The following is a 21,428-nucleotide window of genomic DNA, read 5'->3' on the forward strand; positions in this document are numbered from 1 at the left end:
AATGTGGAAGCCCCGTTAGCGATATGACATACGCCACAATTGCAACAGTTGACATCAGAATTTTTAATGACAATAACCAACTGATGGCTTTTCAACATTAAATGTAACATTTCACCCAAGTGACTACCCTTGTGACTACTTGTGCATTATCTTCCTCTTATGCATGCTCCTACGTGGTGCTTCCCCTGTGGCTTCAGCAGATGTGGAGACCCCTTGCTCACTTTCTTGCTGCTCCTGTCTCGATACCTTTGGCGGGCGTCCTCTGGGGTTGTGAACCTGTGAGGGCTTGGCAACAGTCTGCTGCTCCTGCAGCTGTGCAGGGGTTGAGACGCCGATCTCAGTTGGGTGAGAACTCTGGTGGGGCTCTGACCGAGGGCCCTGCAGTGGCATGGTCGTGTGAGCACTTGGAGAGGAGCCCCCACTTCCTTGTTGTATGCCACCAACATCCCTCTCATGGGTCAGCCCCACTTCAGAGCTAGCAAGTGGCTTGACAGCACCTTGCTGCAATTCAGGGGGGCCATGAGGACCCGTTTCTGTACTGGAAGTCCTATTCCCGAGGACTTGCCTGAAGGTCTGGTTTGTTTGCTCAAGAGCTGACCATCGCTCCTCAAGAGATGTCAGTCTATTCTGAACAAAGACCATGTTTTCCATACCCTGGCGACTAAGCTCCTCCATGGACGTAGCCATCCTCTCCTCCACCGGAGCCAACTTTACCATGCAGGTAGCCATCCTTTCCACGGAGGTTGCCATCCTTTCCGTGGTGATGCGTTCATGCGCCAACGCCTCCACAAAGGCTCTGCTCATGTTAGCGATGGACTCCTCCATTCGCTCCACACTCGCAGCGACCCTGGAGACAAAACCTGCCAGAGACTCCTGCACCTCTTCCTGGAGTTCCAGCACCACTCTTCTTCTGGATGGACCCGGAGGCAGGGCGTCGACATGCAGCTGAGCCGAGCTGGTAGAGTCCTGCGCCCTCCGACTAGGATTCTCCACTGCTCCACCATCTGCTGATGCTCACTTGTGAGCTGTGATACAGCAGGTGACAACACTGCACTATCTTGCGAAGGTACCACTGAGGTGTGAGTGTCTGCGCTGGTGCTGGGTGCGCTGAATTCTGCTGACGCTGCGCCCTCAGAGGTTGCAACTTCCTCTGAGGAGTCTGGAGGCTCAAGCTGTTCCTCCTGGATAGTGGGGACGGGGGCTTTCGATGGTCCTGTGGGGGAGTAAAGGAAAGAGTCAGAGATGTGAGGCCAAGGTTACATGCACATTGAATATTGTAGATGACCAAAAGTCAATCTGTTAGAGCATCAGAATCATTATCAGTGACTCGTGCAATGTCAATGGGAGAGATGATAAACTATTCTGTCACCAGCTTGCTCTGATGCACCCGTCTGTCCGGCCCCACTTGCGCATCCTCCTCCACTCCCACGATCTCCAGGGCCGCCTCCTCCCAGAGGGTGAGCTGGGCTACTGAGGGTGGCCCTCCTCCTGTCCTCGCTCTTTCCCTCTTATTGTGAGCTCTCTTTTCCTGCAATGAGGGAGACAAGTGGAGTTTGAGTGAGAATCAAGGAGTGTGTGTAGAGAATCCATATCATTGATCACAGAATCACAGAAACCCCACAGTGCAGATAGAGGCCATTTCGGCCCATCGAGCCTGCACCGACACATATCCCACCCAATCCCCGTAACCCCTACACCAACACATATCCCACCCTATCCCCGTAACCCCACGTATTTAATCCCCCTAACACTAAGGGTCAATTTATCATAGCCAATCAACCTAACCCGCACATCTTTGGACTGTGGGAGGAAACCGGAGCACCCGGAGGAAACCCACGCAAACACGGGGAGAATGTGCAAACGGTGAGAAGGAGAAGGAGACAAAGATGGAGTGAGGTGGCAAGGCCAAGGGCCCTCCCTGTGTGTTGCAAGTTGTTTTCATAGCATCACAGCGATAGGGAGTGTGGGGGCTGCATAGTCGAATAGTTAGGTGAATGTGACCATAGAGAGCGAGGGAATGGGTAAGGGTGCAGGGATGTCAGTGTCAAGTGGGATGTGGAGGAAGAGGTTGTCAAAACTGAGTGCTGGTGAGGAGAGGCAATGGGGATCAGATTGAGGGTGATGGGAAAGTCATACTCACTTTTCCAGTACGCAGAAGGTCATGAAACCTCTTCATGCACTGCAGCCAGGTTCTGCGGCACATAGACAAAGAGTTGACCTCCTGGGCCACTTGCATCCGCACAGCTTTCGTCTGCTGGGGAGGCTTCTTCCTCCCTGAGGAAGGGAAGAACACCTCCTTATTTCCTCTTGCTCCCTCCACCAAAGCTTGCAGGGCGGCGTCATCGAACCTTGGTGCAGATTTTGGCCTACTGCTGGACATACTGGCTGGAGGAATCTATCACAGCAAAGGGTATAAGGTTTGCAGTCTGCAGAAGAAGCAAGGCTGCTTGCAGGCCTTAAATCCAGCAGCACTGATGACGTCATCGGATGCGACTTTCAGGATGGAAAGACTAAGTGGGCCAGGGGTTCCCACACGCTGGAAATCAATTGCCCAATTAGGGGAAAATCGCATATTTTTCCCACATCAAATTGGAGTCGGGTGGCTAACACGAAAAGCAGCTGACACGCCCCCAGCCCAAACCAATGGCAAAATCGAGCCCATAGTGTACAAAGCAATGAAGTTATGGTAAACCTTTATAAATCACTGGTTAGGCCTCAGTTAAAGTATTGTGTCCAATTCTCGACAGCACACTTCAGGAAAGATGTCAAGTTCTTAGAGAGGGTGCAGAGGAGATTTACCAGACTGGTATGAGGGATGAGGAACTTCAGTAATGTGGAGAGACTAGAGAAGCTGGGATTGTTCTCCTCAGAGCAGAGATTTGATAGAGGTGTTCAAAATTAGGAGGGTTTTGATAAAGTAAATGGGGAGAAACGGTTTCCAGTGGAAGGACGGTTAATAACCAGAGGACACAGATTTAAGATAATTCGCAAAAATTCCAGCGGGGAAATGAGGAGAAAGTCTTTTACACAGTGAGTTTTGATGTCCTGGAATATGCTACCTGAAAAGGTGGTGGAAGCAGATTCAATAGTAACTTTCAAAAGGGAATTAGATATATACTTGAAAAGGAGAACTTTGCAGGGCTATGGGGAAAAAGCAGTGGAGTGGGGCTAATTGGACAGCTCCTTCAAAGAAATGAGCTGAATGGCCTCCTTCTGTGCTGTATGATTCTGCTTCCACTACATGGTGTGAGAAAAAGTGCTTTCTGATTTCACTCCTAAATGGCCTTGCTCTAATTTGAAGACGTGCCGGATGGGTTGCACCGGAACAGGGCTGGGACCAATGTCCTCGCAGAGAGGTTAACTAGTGCTATGGGGGAGGGTTGAAACTAATTTGGCTGGGGAAGGGGGAACCAGGACATAGCAGCAGAGAGGAGAGACAAGGTGCATAGAAAACTAGGAGGGACAAACAGCAACAAAATAAAGAATTGTGTAGAAACTGCATGAATTAGATGGAGAAAAAGGCAAAGCAGACGAGCATGGTGTTGGAATGCATGTGTGTTAATGTGACGGGTGTTACAAATAAGATTGATGAGCTGCAGGCACATGTTGCCACATGGAGCTATGATGTAGTGGCTATAACGGAGACCTGGCTTAAACATGGGAAGGAATGGGAACTAAACATTCCTGGCTACAATACTTTCAGGAGGGATAGGGAAGGGAAAAAAAAGAGGGTGGCAGGATCGATCAGGATAATTTTACATTTTTTCAGAGGGACGATATACTAGCGGGTTCAAAGACTGAATCTATTTGGTTGGAATTAAGGAACAGAAAAGGAGCTGTTACATTGCTGGGTGTTTACTACATCAAAAACTGGGAGATCACAGGAAAAAAAGAGCGTCTAAAAACCCATTTAAACTCAGGGAAAATCAGTAAAAACTGTTTTAAATTTGATCATCACTAAACTTCAAGAAAACTAGTAAGAAACTAACGAAGCACAGTTAAGTTAAATTACAATCCACAACTATTTACGCAGTTCACAGACACCACTTTTATGGGCCTCAACAGCAGTTACAAAAGTAATGCAATATAAGTTTCCAGGATTGCAAAATACTGTCAAGTTATTTTAACAGGACATCAATACATTTTTAGTATCTATGAATGTGTGCTGTAAAATGTTGGCTGTTAAAATCTATGTTTAAAGTAGCACATCATCACCATAGTATTGTGAAGCACAAAAATTTCTTAAGTCTGACAAATAAGAAATAGTTGATGCTAAATTAAATTTTGCAGTATGTGCTATGAACAGCTTATTGTGATCACTGTATGCAGGTATCAATTTGTAGCTGTAGTAATTATCAAGGCTCTTCTATGCATCCTAAAATTACAGATACAATGGCTGCGATTTTTTCATTGGTGGCGGGTTGGGTGCGGGTCAGATGGTCAGCGGGTTCCGGTCTCGCCGCCGCTTTCAGACGGTCAAAAATTGCAATTTTGCCCTAATTGGGCTATTGAGTCGTTGCGTGCGCGCTCCCCTGGCCAATTAGTCGCTTTGGGTCTGCTGCTCGCCTCTGCTGACGTCTGTCATCCAACTGCATTTAAGGGACCCATGCAGCCTTCTTTCATTCTCTCCTTATTTGATGCTAGATTTCGTGCTACCAACTGCTTCAAGGGCCAAGGCCTCACCCCGTTTTGATGATGACTCCCTCTATGCTCTTGTGGAAGGAGTCAGAGGGCGCAAGGAGGTACTCTTCCCATCCTCTGGACGAAGGAAGCCTCCACAGCAAAGCAAAGCAGCTTGGTTGCAAATTGTTCAGGAGGTCAGCTCCAGATCGTTGTGCACTCGATCCTGGGTGCAGTGCAGGAAAACGTTTAATGACCTGATACGCTCAGGAAAAGTGAGTATAACATCACACTTGCCCTCAATCTGCTCCCCATCTCCTCTCATCACCAGCACTCTGCATCGTCAACCTACTCCTGCACATCCCACTTTACCATTACATCCCTTGCAGCCTTAACCATCCCTCTCTCTCTATGTACACAATCACTTCACTATTCAACTATGCTGCCCTCACACTCGCTATCACTGTTATGCAATGCCAACAACTAACAACACACAGGGAAGGCCCTTGGTATTGGGACCTCACACCATCTTTGTCTCCTAAGCATCTATGCTATGGATTCTCTACACTCACTCAAACTCCACTTGTGTCCCTCATTGCAGGAAAAGAGAGCCCACAATAAGAGGGAGAGGGCTATGACAGGAGGAGGACCACCTTCCATTTCCAATCTGACCAATGCTGAGGACGCAGCATTCGAAATCATCGGAGGTGATGAGGATCTGGAAGTGGGGGACGGTCAGACAGGCGCAGCAGAGCAAGCTGGTGACAGAAACATAGAAAAATAGGAGCAGGAGTAGGCCATTCAGCCCTTCAAGCTTGCTCCACTATTCAATATGATCATGGCTGATCCTCTATCTCAATACCATATTCCCGCTCTCTCCCCACACTCATTGATGACTTTGTGTCTAGTAATCTATCTATCTATCTCCTTCTTAAATATATTCAATGACTTGGCCTCCACAGCCTTCTGTGCTAGAGAATTCCACAGGTTCACCACCCTCTGAGTAAAGAAATTTCTCCTCATCTCAGTCCTAAATGTCCTACCCCGTATCTTGAGACTGTGACCCCTCGTTCCAGAACCCCCAGCCAGGGGAAACATCCTCCCTGCATCCAGTCTGTCTAGCCCCGTCAGAATTTTATACGTTTCAATGAGATCCCCTCTCATTCTTCTAAACTGTAATGAATACAGGCCTAGTCGACCCAATCTCTCCTCATACGACAGTCCTGCCATCCCAGGAATCAATCTGGTGAACCTTCGCTGCACTCCCTCTATGGCAAGTATATTCTTTCTTAGGTAAGGAGACCAAAACTGCACACAGTACTCCAGTTGTGGTCTCACCAAGGCCCTGTGCAACTGTAGTAAGACATCCTTGCTCCTGTACTCAAATCCTCTTGCAATGAAGGCCAACATACCATTTGCCTTCCTAACTGCTTGCTGCACTTGCATGTTTGCTTTCAGTGACTGGTGTACAAGGACACCCAGGTCCCTTTGTACATCAGCATTTCCCAATCTAGCACCATTTAAATAATACTCTTACCTTTCTGTTTTTCCTACCGAAGTGGATAACTTCACATTTATCCACGTTATACTGCATCTGCCATGTATTTGCCCACTCACTCAACTTGTCTAAGTCGCATTGAAGCCTCTTTGCATCCTCCTCACAACCCCACTTAGTTTTGTGTCGTCAGCAAACTTGGAAATATTACATTTGGTTCCCTCATCCAAATCATAGATATATATTGTGAATAGCTGGGGCCCAAGCACTGATCCCTGCAGTACCCCACTAGTTACCGCCTGCCACCCCGAAAAAGACCCATTTATTCCTACTCTCTGTTTCCTGTCTGTTAACCAATTTTCAGTCCCATGTGCTTTAATTTTGCACACTAACCTCTTATGTGGGACTTTATCAAAGGCCTTCTGAAAATCCAAATACACCACGTCCACTGGTTCTCCCTTATCTATTCTACCAGTTACATCCTCAAAAAACTCCAGTAGGTTTGTCAAACACGATTTCCCTTTCATAAATCCATGTTGGCTTTGTCTCATTCCGTTGATATTTTCTAAGTGTCCTGTTATCACATCCTTTATAATAGACTCTAGCATTTTCCCTAATACTGATGTTAGGCTAACCGGTCTGTAGTTCCCTGTTTTCTCTATCTCTCCTTTTTTAAATAATGGGGTTATATTTGCCACCCTCCAATCTGCAGGAACTGTTCCATAATCTTAAAATTTTGGAAGATGACAACCAATGCATCCACTATTTCCACGGCTACCTCTTTTAGTACTCTGGGATGCAGATTATCAGGCCCTGGGGATTTATCGGCTTTCAGTCCCATTAATTTCTCCAGCACTATTTATTTACTAATACTAATTTCCTTTAATTCCTCCTTGTCACTAGACACTTGGTCCCCTAGCATTTCTGAGAAGTTATTTGTGTCCTCTTCCGTGAAGACAGAACCAAAGTATTTGTTTAATTGCTCTGCCATTTCCTTGTTCCCCGTTATAAATTCTCCTGTTTCTGATTGTAAGGGACCTACATTTGTCTTCACTAATCTTTTTCTTTTTACATACCTGTAGAAGCTTTGAGTCTGCTTTTATGTTCCTTGCAAGTTTACTCTCATACTCTATTTTTCCCCTCCTAATCAATCTCTTGGTCCTTTTTTGCTGAACTCTGAACTGCTCCCAATCCTCAGGCTTGCAACTTTTTCTGGCAACTTTATATGACTCCTCTTTGGATCTAATACTATCCTTAATTTCTTTTGTTAGCCATGGGTGAGCCGCTTTTCCTTTTGTGTTTTTGCACCAGAAAGGAATGTATAACTGTTACAATTCATGCATTCATTCCTTAAATGTTAGCCATTGCCTATCCACCGTCATGCCTTTTAATGAAGCTCCCCAATCTATCATAGCCAACTCACTCTTCATACCTTCGTAGTTTCCTTTGTTTAGATTTAGGAACAGAATAGATTTGCATCTCTCTCATTTATATTGCATGAGTGACTGATATGGCATCAGATGCTCAAACAGATTGACTTATAATCATCTGCACAAATCAATGTGCATGCGACGTTAATATCACGTGTCTAACTTATGCCTTTACTCCCCCACAGGACAATCGACAGCCCCCCTCTCCACTGTCCAGGAGGAAGAGCCTGAGCCTCCTTAGAGGAACCTGCAACCTCTGAGAGCGCAGCGTCAGCAGAATTAAGCAGACCCAGCGACAGCGCAAATACGCACACCTCGGTGGGACCTTCGCGAGATAGAGTAGTGTTGTCACCTGGTGTATTACAGCTCACAAGTGAGCATCAGCAGATGGTGGAGACAGGGTTAGCAGTGGAGAGTCCTCGTCAGTGGCCGCAGGGCGCTTCCAGCTCTGCTCAGCTGCATGTGGACCCTGCGCCTCTGGGGCCATCCAGAAAGAGAGCGGTGCTGGAACTCCAGGAACAAGTGCAGGAGTCTCTGGCAGGTTTTGCATCCAGGGTTACTGTGAGTGTGGAGACGATGGAGGAGCCCATGTCTAACATTAGCAGTGCCTTTGTGGAGGCAATGGCACATGAACACACCACCATGGAAAGGATGGCAACCTCCGTGGAAAGGATGACTACCTCCGTCGAAAGGATGGCTACGGTAGAGGAAAGGATGGCTACAGTTATGCAGGAAATAAGTTGCCAGAGTCAGGAAAACATGGTGAATGTTCAGAATAGATTGACATCTCTGGAGGAGCGATGAGCAACTATTGAGCAGAGAAACCAGAGCCTCATGGAAGTCCTTTTGAGGAGGACTGCCAGAGCAGATACGGGTCCTCATTACTCCCCCTGATGTGCAGCAAGGTGCTGTACAGCCCCTTGCTAGCACTGAAGTGGGGCTGACCCATGAGAGGGATGTTGGTGGCAGGCAACAAGGGAGTGTGGGCTTCTCTCCAAGTGCTTACACTCCCATGCCACTGCATAGCCCTCAACCAGAGTCCTCACCCAACAGAGATGGGCGTCTCAGCACCTGCACGGCCGCAGGAGGAGCATACTGTTGCCAAGCCCTCACAGGTTCGCAAACTCAGAGGACGCCCGCCAAAGGTGTCAAAGCAGGAGCAGCATGAAAGTCAGCAAGGTGCCTCCACATCTGCTGAAGCCACAGGGGAAGCACCATGTAGAAGCATGAGTAAGAGGAAGATAAAGCACAATTAGTCACAAGGGTAGTCACTTGGGTGTTCCGTTCTGTTGTATTTTGTTTTCTTTAATATTTGCCATTGTCATCCTGTTGTGCTTGTATAAAACAAAAGTGATGGCAAACAGTTGAAATTCTGGCCTCTGTGTTCTGGGAAATGGAAGTTGCACATTGAGGGCTCAGGGCGACTTGCATTTGTAATGATGGTGGCGAGAGTGATAGGAACCCACAGGTTCTTGTCCATTATGTATGGTGTGATAAGAAGGTGCCAGCCACATGTGTTTCATTCGTCTACCTAAGCGAATCTGGCAAAGATTAGTGCATCCCTTGCATCACGGGCAGCAATGTGCTCGCGTGCTGCTGGAGCTGGCTCATCCGCCTCCGCAAGGTCTTCCTCCTCCTCCTCCTCATCTGAGGAGGCTATGCGCTGAGCCACTTGTTCCTCAGGCAGCTGCAAGCCACGATGCTGTGTGATGTTGTGCAGTGTACAGCAGACCACGATGATTCTGGAGACCCTGGCTGCTGAGTATTGTAGGGCTCCACCTGATCTGTCAAGGCATCTGAATCGTATTTTGAGCAAGCTGATGGTTTGCTCGATGATGGGTCTGGTCGAAACATGGCTGGCATTGTAGCGCTCCTCTGCTTCATTCGATGGCCTCCTCAACGCGTCATTAGCCACGTCTTCAGGGGATAGCCCTCGTCTCCAAGTAGCCATCCGGAAAGTTGTCTTGGCGGATTGAAGAGTGGAGGCACACTAGACCGCCGCACGATGAACGAGTCATGGCAACTGCCAGGGTACTTTGTGCAAATATGCATCATGTCCTTCCTGTGGTTACACACCAGCTGGACGTTAAGGGAGTGGAAGCCCTTGCGGTTGACAAAAACAACTGGGTTGTGATGGCATGCTCTAATGGCCACATGTGTGCAGTCTACGATGCCCTGCACCCTTGGCAAGCCTGCCATATATCGGCAGCACCTCCCAAACCCGCGAATTCTTCCACCTAGAAGGACAAGGACAGCAGGCGCATGGGAACACCACCACCTCCAAGTTCCCCTCCAAGTCACACACCATCCTGACTTAGAAGTATATCGCCGATCCTTCATCGTCGCTAGGTCAAAATCCTGGAATTCCCTACCTAACAGCACTGTGGGAGTACCTTCACTACGCAGACTGCAGCAGTTCAAGAAGGTGGCTCACCGCCACCTTCTCAAGGGCAATTAGGGATGGGCAATAAATGCTGGCCTTGCCAGCGATGCCCAAATCCCATAAAAATGAATTAATAAAAATATATAAATGCATTCATATAAATGCAAGTCTTTCTTTCTTTCAAGTTCAAAGGAAAAGAAGTTTTTACTGATTCACCACCCAAAACAAAATCTAGGATTTTTATCAGTGAACATTGGTTAAAACCTGATTTTAAAAAAAGGTCCTTACATGTACGACAGGTGATTAAAAAAAAAATTTCAACCAACGTAATTGTCGGGATTTACCTCGGGACTTCTTTTGCTGCAACTTCAGCGGAAACTCCAAGTGTAAACTGGGTTTCCACCAAACTTCCGCTGAAGATACAGCGGTGGAGTGGGTGAAAGAAGCCCTAAAGAAATTACCAGCAAATGCCGTTTTAAAAAAAATCACAAATGGTTTACACTGTCCACTTGCAGTTTTCTGACAAACAGCACCTCAAATCTGGCAGCTAAAAGTAAGTTTTTAAACTATTATTCAAGGGTAACACTGGAAAGTCTACTGCAAGTCAGTTTCATATTCACACACGTTTAGATAAACCTTAATGCATAAATAATCACCAAAGATGGAAATATCTAGATAAAGGTTCTAATTTCACATATGCAATTTGTGTTAGTTGACCTATTTTATTTCCATTTGTGCCTCTACTTTGTGGCACAATTTAATTATTTCAAAGTATTCTCTGCCTTGTAAAACGACCAGTAAATGATCATTTTGTCTCATGCACTCATGTGGGATAGCATGTATACCTACAGGCCAGTTTCTAGATATTTAAAAACTAAAAATTTGAAGAAAACATGTCAGAAAATTCTCCTCACCCCAAATTGCTTCCAAAAAAGCAAGTAGACAACTTCCAACACCACTCTGATCCTACCACAAACATGGAGGTGACTTGCATTTGAGTTTCTCTCCCCATTTGGCGAAGCAGCTGACCTCCACTGGGAACCCCGCCCCCACTGCAGTGGAACGAAAATCAGCAGTTTGAAGGAAATTAAATTTACATTGCACTATCATGGTATTGTATGTTGGTATTGTTACTTGTGCAGCTACCACATCACTCCTCCGCCCACCCCCACCCAGCCCCCCGTGCCAGTATGATGCCACCAAAACCATTATACATTTGACAAGGTTGGAAAAAAAACTGATGGGTTCTGATGAAAGGTCATCAACCTGAAACGTTAAATCTGTTTCTCTTTCCACAGATGCTGCCTGACGTGCTGAGTATTTCCAGCAATTTCTGTTTTAGTTTCAGATTCCAGCATCCTTGGTATTTTGCTGTTGTTAAAAAAAAACTAATTTTGTTCTTACCAAAAATACATCACTACTTACCGTCCCTGGGGATGTCCTCTCTCACCCAGAGGTCAGAGCACAGTAGCACACAGTCAGAAGGAGTGGCACTGGGAATCTTCAACATTTATTCCATTAAGTTGCATGGCTTCAGGTCAAACATGCGCAAGGACACTTCCTGCTGATTACAACCGACCACATTCCTTCAGCTAATGAATCAGTACTAGTCCATGTTGAACACCACTTGGAAAAAGGACTGAAGTTTGCAAGGGCACAGAATGTACACTGAGTGGGAGACTGGCTCGGTAGTACCATCACTGACCAAGCTGGCCATAGCTGCCAGACTGGACTTGTGGCAGGTGGTGAGAGAACCAACAAAAGGGAATAACCTACTTGATAGTGCATCAATTTTTTTTAACCTTGTCAAATGTATAATTGTTTTGATGGCATCATACTGGCACTGGGGGGGCGGGGTGGGGGGGGGGGGGGGGGGGGAGTGATTTGGTAGCTGGGCAAATAAGAATACCAACATACAGTACCATGATCGTCCTCACCAATCTAGAATCGCAGTTGCTTCTGTCCATGACAGCACTGGCAGGAATGACCACCGCAGAGTTCTTCTGGAGACCAAGTTTCGTATTCATACCGAGGGCATTGACCATTATGTCATGTGGCACTACCAGCGTCCTAAGTGGGATAGATCAAGAACAGACCTATCAGCTCAAAACTGGGCATGCATGAAGTACTATGGGCTATCAACAGCAGTAAAATTGCATACCATCATAATCTGTATCGCTCAGTCCTCCATCATCATCAAAACAGATGGTCAATCCTGGTTTAATAGTGAGTAGAAGAATATGCAGAGATCAGAACCAGGCATACCCTAAAACAAGGTTCCAACCTGGTGAAGCTACAATACAGGACTATTATGCATGCTAAACAGCAAAAGAAGTATGCTACAGACAGAGCCAAGTGATCCCACAAGCAATGGATCAGGTCAAAGCTCTGAAGTCCTGTACACTCAGTTGTGAGCAATGGTGGACAATTAAGCAACTAACAAGAGCAGGAGGCTCCATGAACATCCCCATCCCCAACGATGGCAGAGTCCAGACAGCAAGTACAAAAAACAAGGCTGAAGCATTTGCAACCATCTTCAGCAGAAGTGCGGAGTGAATGATCCTTCTCGGCCTTCACTTGAGGTCATCACAGAAGCCTGTCTTCAGTCAATTTGATTCACTCAAAGTGACATCAAGAAACAGCTGAGTGCACTGGACACAGAAAAGGCTATAGGCCTGGACAACATCCCGGCTGTATTGCTGCAGGCCTGTGCTCCAGAACTAGGTGCGCCCCTAGCCAAGCTGTTCCAGTATAGCTGCAACACTGCATCTACGCAACAATGTGGAAAATTGCCCAGGTATGACCTGTCCACAGATATCAATACAAATTGAATCCAGCCAATTAAAACCCTATCAGTCTACTCCAAATCATCAGCGAAGTGATGGAAGGATTCGGCAACAGTGCTAGTAAAACTGAAGTCAATGAGGATCAGGGGGAATGCTCGTTAGTGGCTGGACTCAGACCTGCACAAAGAAAAATGGAAGTGGTTGTTGGAAGCCAATCATCTCAGCCCCAGAACATCGCTGAAGGAGTTCCTCAGGGTAGTGCTCTAGGCCCACCTATCTTCAGCTTCTTCATCAATGACTTTCCCTCCATCATAAGGTCAAAAGTAGGGCTGTTCCCTGATGATTGCACAGTGTTCAGCTCTATTAGCAACACCTCAGATAATGAAGCAGTTCATGATCATATACAGCAAGACCTGGACAACATCCAAGCTTGGGCTGAAAATAACATTAATTCCACACAAGTAAAAATGACCATCTCCAACAAGAGTGAGCCTAACCATTTCCTCTTGACATTCAATGGCATTACCATCGCCTCATCCTCCAGCACCAACATCCTCAGGGTTACCATTGACCAGAAACTCAACTGGACCAGCCACATAAATGCTGTGGCTCCAACAACAGGTCAGAAGCAGGGTATTCTGCAGCGAGTGACTCAGCTCTCTCCCCAAAGCCTCTCTGCCACCTACAAGGCACAAGTCGGGAGTGTAATGGAATACTCTCCACTTGTCTGGATGGGTGCAGCTGTAACAACACTCAAGAAGCTTGACACCATGTAGGACAAAGCAATCTGCTTGATCGACACCTCATCCACTAGTCTAAACATCTACCCCTCCATCACTGGTGAATTGCTGCTGCAATACTCTCTACAGGATGCATTGCAGCAACGCGCCAAGGTTTTTTGGGCAGCACCTCCCGAACCTCTACCACCATGAATGACAAGGGCAGCTGGTGCTTGAAAATACCATCAGCTCTAAGTTCCCCTCCAAGTTACATACCATTCTGACTTGGACATATATCGCTGTTCCTTCATTGTCGCTGGGTCCAAATCCTGGATCACCCTATCTAATAGCATTGTGGAAGCACCTTCACCACACGGACAGTTCAAGGTGGCCCACCACTACCTTCTCGGGGCAACTAGGGATAGGCAATAAATGCTGACCTGGCTAGCAACGCCCACATCCCAAGAATGAATTTTTTAAAATGTTATATGTATGCCAAAATTATTTTCCTAATAGGTTTCCATTTCAATTAAGAATGCTTTTAGTTGTGTTCCACCAAAGACTTTTACAAGAGTCTAACTACAATGTGATGCATTTCTTGTTTTAATCACCCATTCCCAGCAAAAAAATCTAAATAAAAAAGGTTGTGTTTATGAAAATCAAGATTGTGGAGATCATTGCCTTTAACACAATTTAGTTTCTGAATGCATTACTGACCTCAAAATACCCAGAAGGCCTGTCACAAGCTGTGCATATCATCATTACAAATACTACAATGTGAGGATGTAACGAGCAGGGTGGATAAGGGGAACCAGTGGATGTGGTGTATTTGGATTTCCAGAAGGCATTCGATAAGGTGCCACATAAAAGGTTACTGCACAAGATAAGAGCTCACGGGGTTGGGGGTAATATATTAGCATGGATAGAGGATTGGCTAACTAACAGAAAACAAGAGAGTCGGGATAAATGGGTCATTTCCGGTTGGCAAACGGTAACTAGTGGGATGCCACATGGATCAACCATTTACAATCTATATTAATGACTTGGATGAAGGGACCGAGTGTAATGTAGCCAAATTTGCTGATGATACAAAGATAGGTGGGAAAGCAAGTTGTGAAGAGGACACAAAGAATCTGCAAAGGGATATAGACAGGCTAAGTGAGTGAGCAAACATTTGGCAGATGGAGTATAATGTGGGAAAGTGTGAGGTTATCCACTTCGGTAAGAAAAATAAAAAAGCAAATTATTATTTAAATGGAGAGAGATTACAAAATGCTGCAGTACAGAGGGACCTGGAGGTCCTTGTGCATGAAACACAAAAAGTTAGCATGCAGGTACAGCAAGTAATCAGGAAGGCAAATGGAAAGTTGGCCTTTATTGCAAGGGGGTTGGAGTATAAAAGCAGGGAAGTCCTGCTACAACTGTACAGGGTATTGGCGAGACCACACCTGGAGTACTGCGTACAGTTTTGGTCTTCTTATTTAAGGAGGGATATACTTGCATTGGAGGCAGTTCAGAGAAGGTTCACAAGGTTGATTCCTGAGATGAAGGGGTTGACTTACGAAGAAAGGTTGAGCAGGTTGGGCCTATACTCATTGGAGTTTAGAAGAATGAGAGGTGATCTTATTGAAACATATAAGATACTGAGGGGGCTCGACAAGGTAGATGCAGAGAAGATGTTTCCCCTCAAAGGGGAATCTAGAACTAGGAGGCATAGTTTCAGACTAAGGGGTCGCCATTTAAAACTGAGATGAGGAGGAATTTCTTCTTTCAGAGGGTCGCAAATCTGTGGAATTCTCTGCCCCAGAGAGCTGTGGAGGCTGGGTCACTGAATATATTTAAGGTGGAGATAGACAGATTTTTGAACAATAAGGGAGTGAAGGGTTATGGGGAGCGGGCAGGGAAATGGAGCTGAGCCCAAGATCAGATCAGCCATGATCTCATTAAATGGCAGAGCAGGCTCGAGGGGCCAAATGGCCTACTCCTGCTCCTATTTCTTATGTTCTTATACAAAGTTTCACCTTACCTTGTAAAAACCAATGCCAGATTATCACACAGTATGCTCCAATTACCCAAATGGCAAAAAACAGAATATAGTGAAGTTATTCAACATAGCTTAGTATATCACTGAATAGAAAAAGGTTAATTTTTCATGACTCATCTTAATTCCCATCACATATTTCACAATTTTTACACAACACTGCAATAATGCAACTTCCTGTCTACAACTTCACATTATTCAAACAGCCTAGTTCAGAAATTAGAAATAGATAATGTAGTGGTTATGTCACTGGACTAGTAATCCGTTCAAATCCCTTCATGGCAGTTTGAAAACCTGAACTCTCTAAACAATTTAGGAAATAAAAAGCTGGTATCAGTAACAGTGAGGTTGTCGGATTGTCATAAAAACCCAACTGGTTCACTTTAGGGAAGGAAACCTGCTGTCCTTACCCGTCTGGCCCATATGCGACTCCAGTCCCTCACCAATGTGGTTGACTCTTAATTGCCATATGAAGTGGCCTAGCAAGCAACTCAGTTGTATCATACTGTTACAAAGAAAACTCACCACCACTTTCTCAGGACAACTAGGAATGGGCAATAAATATATCGCTGTTTCTTCATTGTCGCCGAGTCCAAATCCTGGAACACCCTAACTAACATCATTGTGGAAGCACCTTCATCACACGGACTGCAGCAGTTCAACAAACATAGAAACATAGAAAAATAGGAGCAGGAGTAGGCCATTCGGCCCTTCGAGCCTGCTCCGCCATTCAATATGATCATGGCTGATCCTCTATATTCCCGCTCTCTCCCCATACCCCTTGACGCCTTTTGCGTCTAGAAATCTATCTATCTCCTTCTTAAATATATTCAGTGACTTGGCCTCCACAGCCTTCTGTGGTAGAGAATTCCACAGGTTCACCACCCTCTGAGTGAAGAAATTTCTCCTCATCTCAGTCCTAAATGTCCTACCCTGTATCCTGAGACTGTGACCCCTCGTTCTAGAACCCCCAGCCAGGGGAAACATCCTCCCTGCATCCAGTCTGTCTAGCCGTGTCAGAAATTTATACGTTTCAATAAGATCCCCTCTCATTCTTCTAAACTCTAGTGAATACAGGCCTAGTCGACCCAATCTCTCCTCGTACGACAGTCCTGCCATCCCAGGAATCAATCTGGTGAACCTTCACTGCACTCCCTCTATGGTAAGTATATCCTTTCTTAGGTAAGGAGACCAAGGCCCTGTATAACTGTAGTAAGACATCCTTGCTCCTGTACTCAAATCCTCTTGCAATGAAGGCCAACATACCATTTGCCTTCCTAACTGCTTGCTGCACCTGCATGTTTGCTTTCAGTGGCTGGTGTACAAGGACACCCAGGTCCCTTTGTACATCAACATTTCCCAATCTATCACCATTTAAATAATACTCTGCCTTTCTGTTTTTCCTACCGAAGTGGATAACTTCACATTTATCAACGTTATACTGCATCTGCCATGTATTTGCCCACTCACTCACTATATTAAAGGGGCCACACACATTTTTTTTGACAGCTGATTTTTCAGTGTTTGACAGCATTGAGGTGCTGCAAACACTGACAATCACTGTACAAAGGTGAGCTCTTGCACCCAGGCTCTCCTGTGACTCCCTCCTTAGGCTCGAACAAATGACAGCTGCAGGTGAGGTTACAGAAGCGATCTGTCACTGGTGAGAGAGATTCTCCCAATGAAGTGGGACTACACATACAAATCAAAACTTGTTACCTACAGAAAGGTGTAAGTGCATTAAAAATGATTTTCCCAACATTATCTTACCTCTGAAACTCACCAATGCACCATTGGATCTTTCACACCACTTCTGCAGCTGTCAACAATGCAAAAAGCCTCTTAAATGCGTTAACAACCTGTTAAGTGGCTATAATACTCTTCCCGCCGCTAAGTGTCAGGTCCATGCGCAAATCGGGGACCCGACACTTGGGAAGATTGATTGGAGGCAGGTTGACAGCGGGTTTCCGATCTGCTGTCAATCTTTGCAATTTTGCCCGATTTCCCACCTCCAAACCCGCCCCGAGCGCCGGCAAAATTCTATGAAATGCCGGCCTTGCCAGCAACACCCACATCCTGAGAACGAATTTAAAAAAACAATAACAGTCCTTAGCAATCTACCTGCAGCTATTTATTTCAACATTTCATGGAGAAAATATACAGGTATCATAGCTCAATATTTCAAGTTGTTGGAGCATTTGATTCTCAAATCAGAAGGTCCCAATTTGGAGCTGTCTGCTCTTCAATTCACTTGCCCCAGTTGGGCAAGTTTATTGAGCTCCTGGCAGGGCTGCTGGATGAAATATTTCATAGTGGCAATACACCCCATTTCAAAAGGCAGGCAAAAAGATATAAATTACAATAATGTAACATTCAGTTTATACTGATCAAATATTCCTTCCTCCCCTGTCCATCAACAATGCAAATGTTTCAACATTAAGAAGATAGCCGAATACTGCAGGCAGGAGGTTTAAATATTCCAATTGGTTAGTTCCCACCTGAACTGGAAGTTGTCAACAGTGCATCCTGTGACAGTCAACCCAAGTGCCTTCCCTCAGAAAAATTTCTCTGACCCAAAGTGTTAAAACATAGTACACCCCATAAGCCATTTCACTGAAAAGTTTTGTGTTTCCATTTGTTCCAAAAGATTGATTTAAATTTTATATATATTAGAAGCAGCTACAGAACAAACAAGCTAAAACTTGTTTATTAGTTCTTGCTCTCAATCGTACATTCCTCTTTTGATAATTCTCAAAATTCAATTGCTTAAGTATCATTAGGATTGTTGAACAGATCAAATACCTAATGTTATGTACAAAGTATCAATAAAACCTCACCAATAACAAGCACAATGATACTTATACTTACTGTCAGGCAGCAATGCACTTAAGGAAAAAAGGCAAAAGCAGCACAATTTTGTTCTTTCTAACAGATTCACAAGCACACATTTAACAATAGGACTGCTGCAGAACCAAGGACATCATGTATACAGCTTACAAGGTCAAATGTCATATATATATTTAGAACAGTCAACCTAAAAATAGAATTGTGCAAACAAAGCACTTGATTTTCTAAAGCTATCTGGGGCCAGTTCTGTTACGGTTACTTAAGAAATATTTTGAAAACCCTATCACTTTTATACTGTCCAATTACAGATATTTTATAAAGGACTCAAAAAAGATCTGCTTATTTTACTAAGTACAGTATGTGCTTCATAGCTGACTTACTGTGCTGACAATAGTTTTGTATGCCACAATGATGACATGCTGTAGCATGCAGAAATTATTTGGATCAGTTTTCAACAAAAGAGAACAAAAATAAAAGTATAAGATCAGAATATGCTAACCCTTTACACACCCTTCGCAAGCTTCTATTCTTGATCATAAAGAAATATATTAAATCGTGTAACATTTCCTATTTATCTCAGAAAATAATTCAATTTCAATTTTTAAATACTTAACTGGAGGAGGGCTAACTTTAGTGAGTTGAAAAGGGATCTAGCCCAGGAGGATTGGAATCAAAAATTGGTAAGCAAAACAGTAAGTGAATAATGGGAGGCTTCAAAGAGAAGATGGTTCTGGGACAGAACAGACACATTCCCACAAGGGGGAAAGGAAGGGCATCCAAAACGAGAGCTCGAAAGATGTAGAGATTCAAATGAGACAGAAAAAGGAGACTTATGACAAATGTAAGGTTCATAATACAGTACAGAACCAAGCTAAATATAGAAAGTACAGAGGAGATCTAAAAAAGGGAGTAAGAGGGGCAAAGAGAGAGTATGAGAATGGATTACTGCGGGAAGGGTTAAAATTGTAGAGGCTTTGGCCACAATCTTCCAATCCTCCTTAGATATGGGGTGCTGCCAGAGGACTGGAGGATTGCAAATGCTACACCTCTGTTTAAAAAAGGGGAGATGGATAATCCCAGCAACTACAGGCCTGTCAGCATAGCGTCAGTGGTGGGACAAAATTAATTGGCGTATGGAAACGTACGGGCTAATAAATGAAAGTCAGCATGGATCTGTTAAAGGCAAATTGTATTTGACTAATTTGATTGAGTTCTTTGATGCAGTAATGGAGAGGGTTGATGAGGATAGTGCGGTTGATGTTGTGTATATGGACTTTCAAAATGTGTTTGACAAGGTACCACATAATAGACTTGCTAATAAAATTGAAGTCCTTGGAATAAAAGGGGCAGTAACAGCATGGATACAAAATTGGATAAGGGATAGAAAACAGAGAGTAGTGGTGAACGGCTGTTTTTCAGACTAGCAGGAAATATACAGTGGTGTTCCCCAGGGGTCAGTATTGGGACCACTGCTCGTTTTGATATATATTAATGACGTGGACTTGGGTATAGAGAGCATAATTTCAAAGTCTTCAGATGACACGAAACTTGGAAATGTAGTGAACAATGATGAGGATAGTAAACATAGAAGATAGGAGCAGGAGTAGGCCATTCAGCCCCTCGAGCCTGCTCCGCCATTCAATGCGATCATGGCTGATCATCCAAATTCAGTACCCGGTCCCTGCTTTCTCCCCATACCCCTTGATCCCTTTAGCCTTAAGAAATATATCCAACTCCTTCTTGAATATATTTAATGAATTGGCCTCTACTGCCTTCTGTGGTAGAGAATGCCACAGGTTCACCACTCTCTGGGTGAAGAAATTCCTCCTCATTTCTGTCATAAATGGCCTACCCCTTATCCTTAGACTGTGACCCCTGGTTCTAGACTCCCCTCCTAGTAGTACAGTAACAGACTTCAGGAGGACACAGACTGGTGAAATGGGCAGACACATGGCAGACGAAATATAATGCTGAGAAGTGTGAAAGTGATACATTTTGGTAGGAAGAATGGATATAAACTAAATGATACAATTTTAAAAGAGTTGCAGGAACAAAGCTTTGAAGGTGGCAGGACAAGCTGAGAAGGCGGTTATAAAAGCATATGCGATCCTTGGCTTTATTAATAGAAGCACAAAGCACAAAAGCAAGGAAGTTATGCTAAACCTTTATGAAACACTGGTTAGGCCTCAGCTGGAGTATTGTGTTCAATTCTGGGCACCACACTTCAGAAGGGTGTCAAGGCCTTAGAGAGGGTGCAGAAGAGATTTACTCGAATGGTACCAGGGATGAAAGACTTCAGTTATGTGGAGAGACTGGATAAGCTGGAGTTGTTTCCTTAGAGCATTGAAGGTTAAGAGGAGATTTGATAGAGGTGTTCAAAATCATGAACGGTTTTGATAGAGTAAATAAGGAGAAACTGTTTCCTGTGGCAGAAGGGTCGGTAACCAGAGGACACAGGTTTAAGGTGATTGGCAAAAGAGATGACATGAGGAAACATTTTTTTTTTTTTTTTTTACACAGTGAGTTGTTGTGATCTGCAATGTACTGCCTGAAAGGGTGGTGGAACCAGATTCAATAGTAACTTTCAAAAAGGGAATTGGATAAATACATGAAGAGAAAAGATTGGAAGGGCTATGGGGGAAAGAGCGGGGGAGTGGAACTAGTTGGATAGCTCTACCAAAGAGCCGACACAGGCACGGTGGGCCAAATAGCCTCCTTCTGTGTTGTTTCATTCTATGATTCTATGTATCGATGATAAGGCACGAAAGTACACGACAGCTAATGACAATAAAATGCCTTTGAAAGGAGGAGATACTTGACAATTAAAATTCTTACTGCCCTTTTACGATTCATCAATGTTGTTGAAAAAAATCTCCAAAATGTTAGCATAAATCTTGGTTACCAAGGCCACCACTTTATGGAATCTTGACATTTCAGGTCAGGAGTAAGCAATTATATGCATTTGACTGACAGTCAAGAATTCCTTTAATAAGCACCTCCTCAATTAATTCAGCAGTGATCAGCCTCCTTTACACTCCTGAATGCCAATTTGAAGCAGGCAAACATTAAATTACTCCATATTAGTGAAGTAGCACTGAGTTATCGTT

At 44.6% G+C, this 21,428-nt stretch overlaps 1 protein-coding gene across 7 annotated transcripts in view; it reads right to left on the reverse strand.

Annotated features, from left to right (window-relative positions):
• LOC147120445 (RNA-binding motif, single-stranded-interacting protein 1-like) overlaps nt 1-21,428 on the reverse strand; it is a 661,270-nt gene that overhangs the window by 598,703 nt on the left and 41,139 nt on the right. The window contains exon 1 of one of the 7 annotated variants that reach the window (XM_085986396.1): nt 18,343-18,447. The exons of the other annotated variants lie outside the window; for them this stretch is intronic. The gene's annotated coding sequence lies outside the window, so the exon portion shown is untranslated. Of the gene's footprint in view, nt 1-18,342; nt 18,448-21,428 lie in introns of those variants that run through there. 7 annotated transcript variants of the gene reach the window in all.

This window comes from Somniosus microcephalus, chromosome 4 (genome assembly GCF_052327205.1).
Source record: "Somniosus microcephalus isolate GS21.2 chromosome 4, FLI_Smic_1.0, whole genome shotgun sequence".
Lineage (NCBI taxonomy): Eukaryota > Metazoa > Chordata > Chondrichthyes > Squaliformes > Somniosidae > Somniosus > Somniosus microcephalus.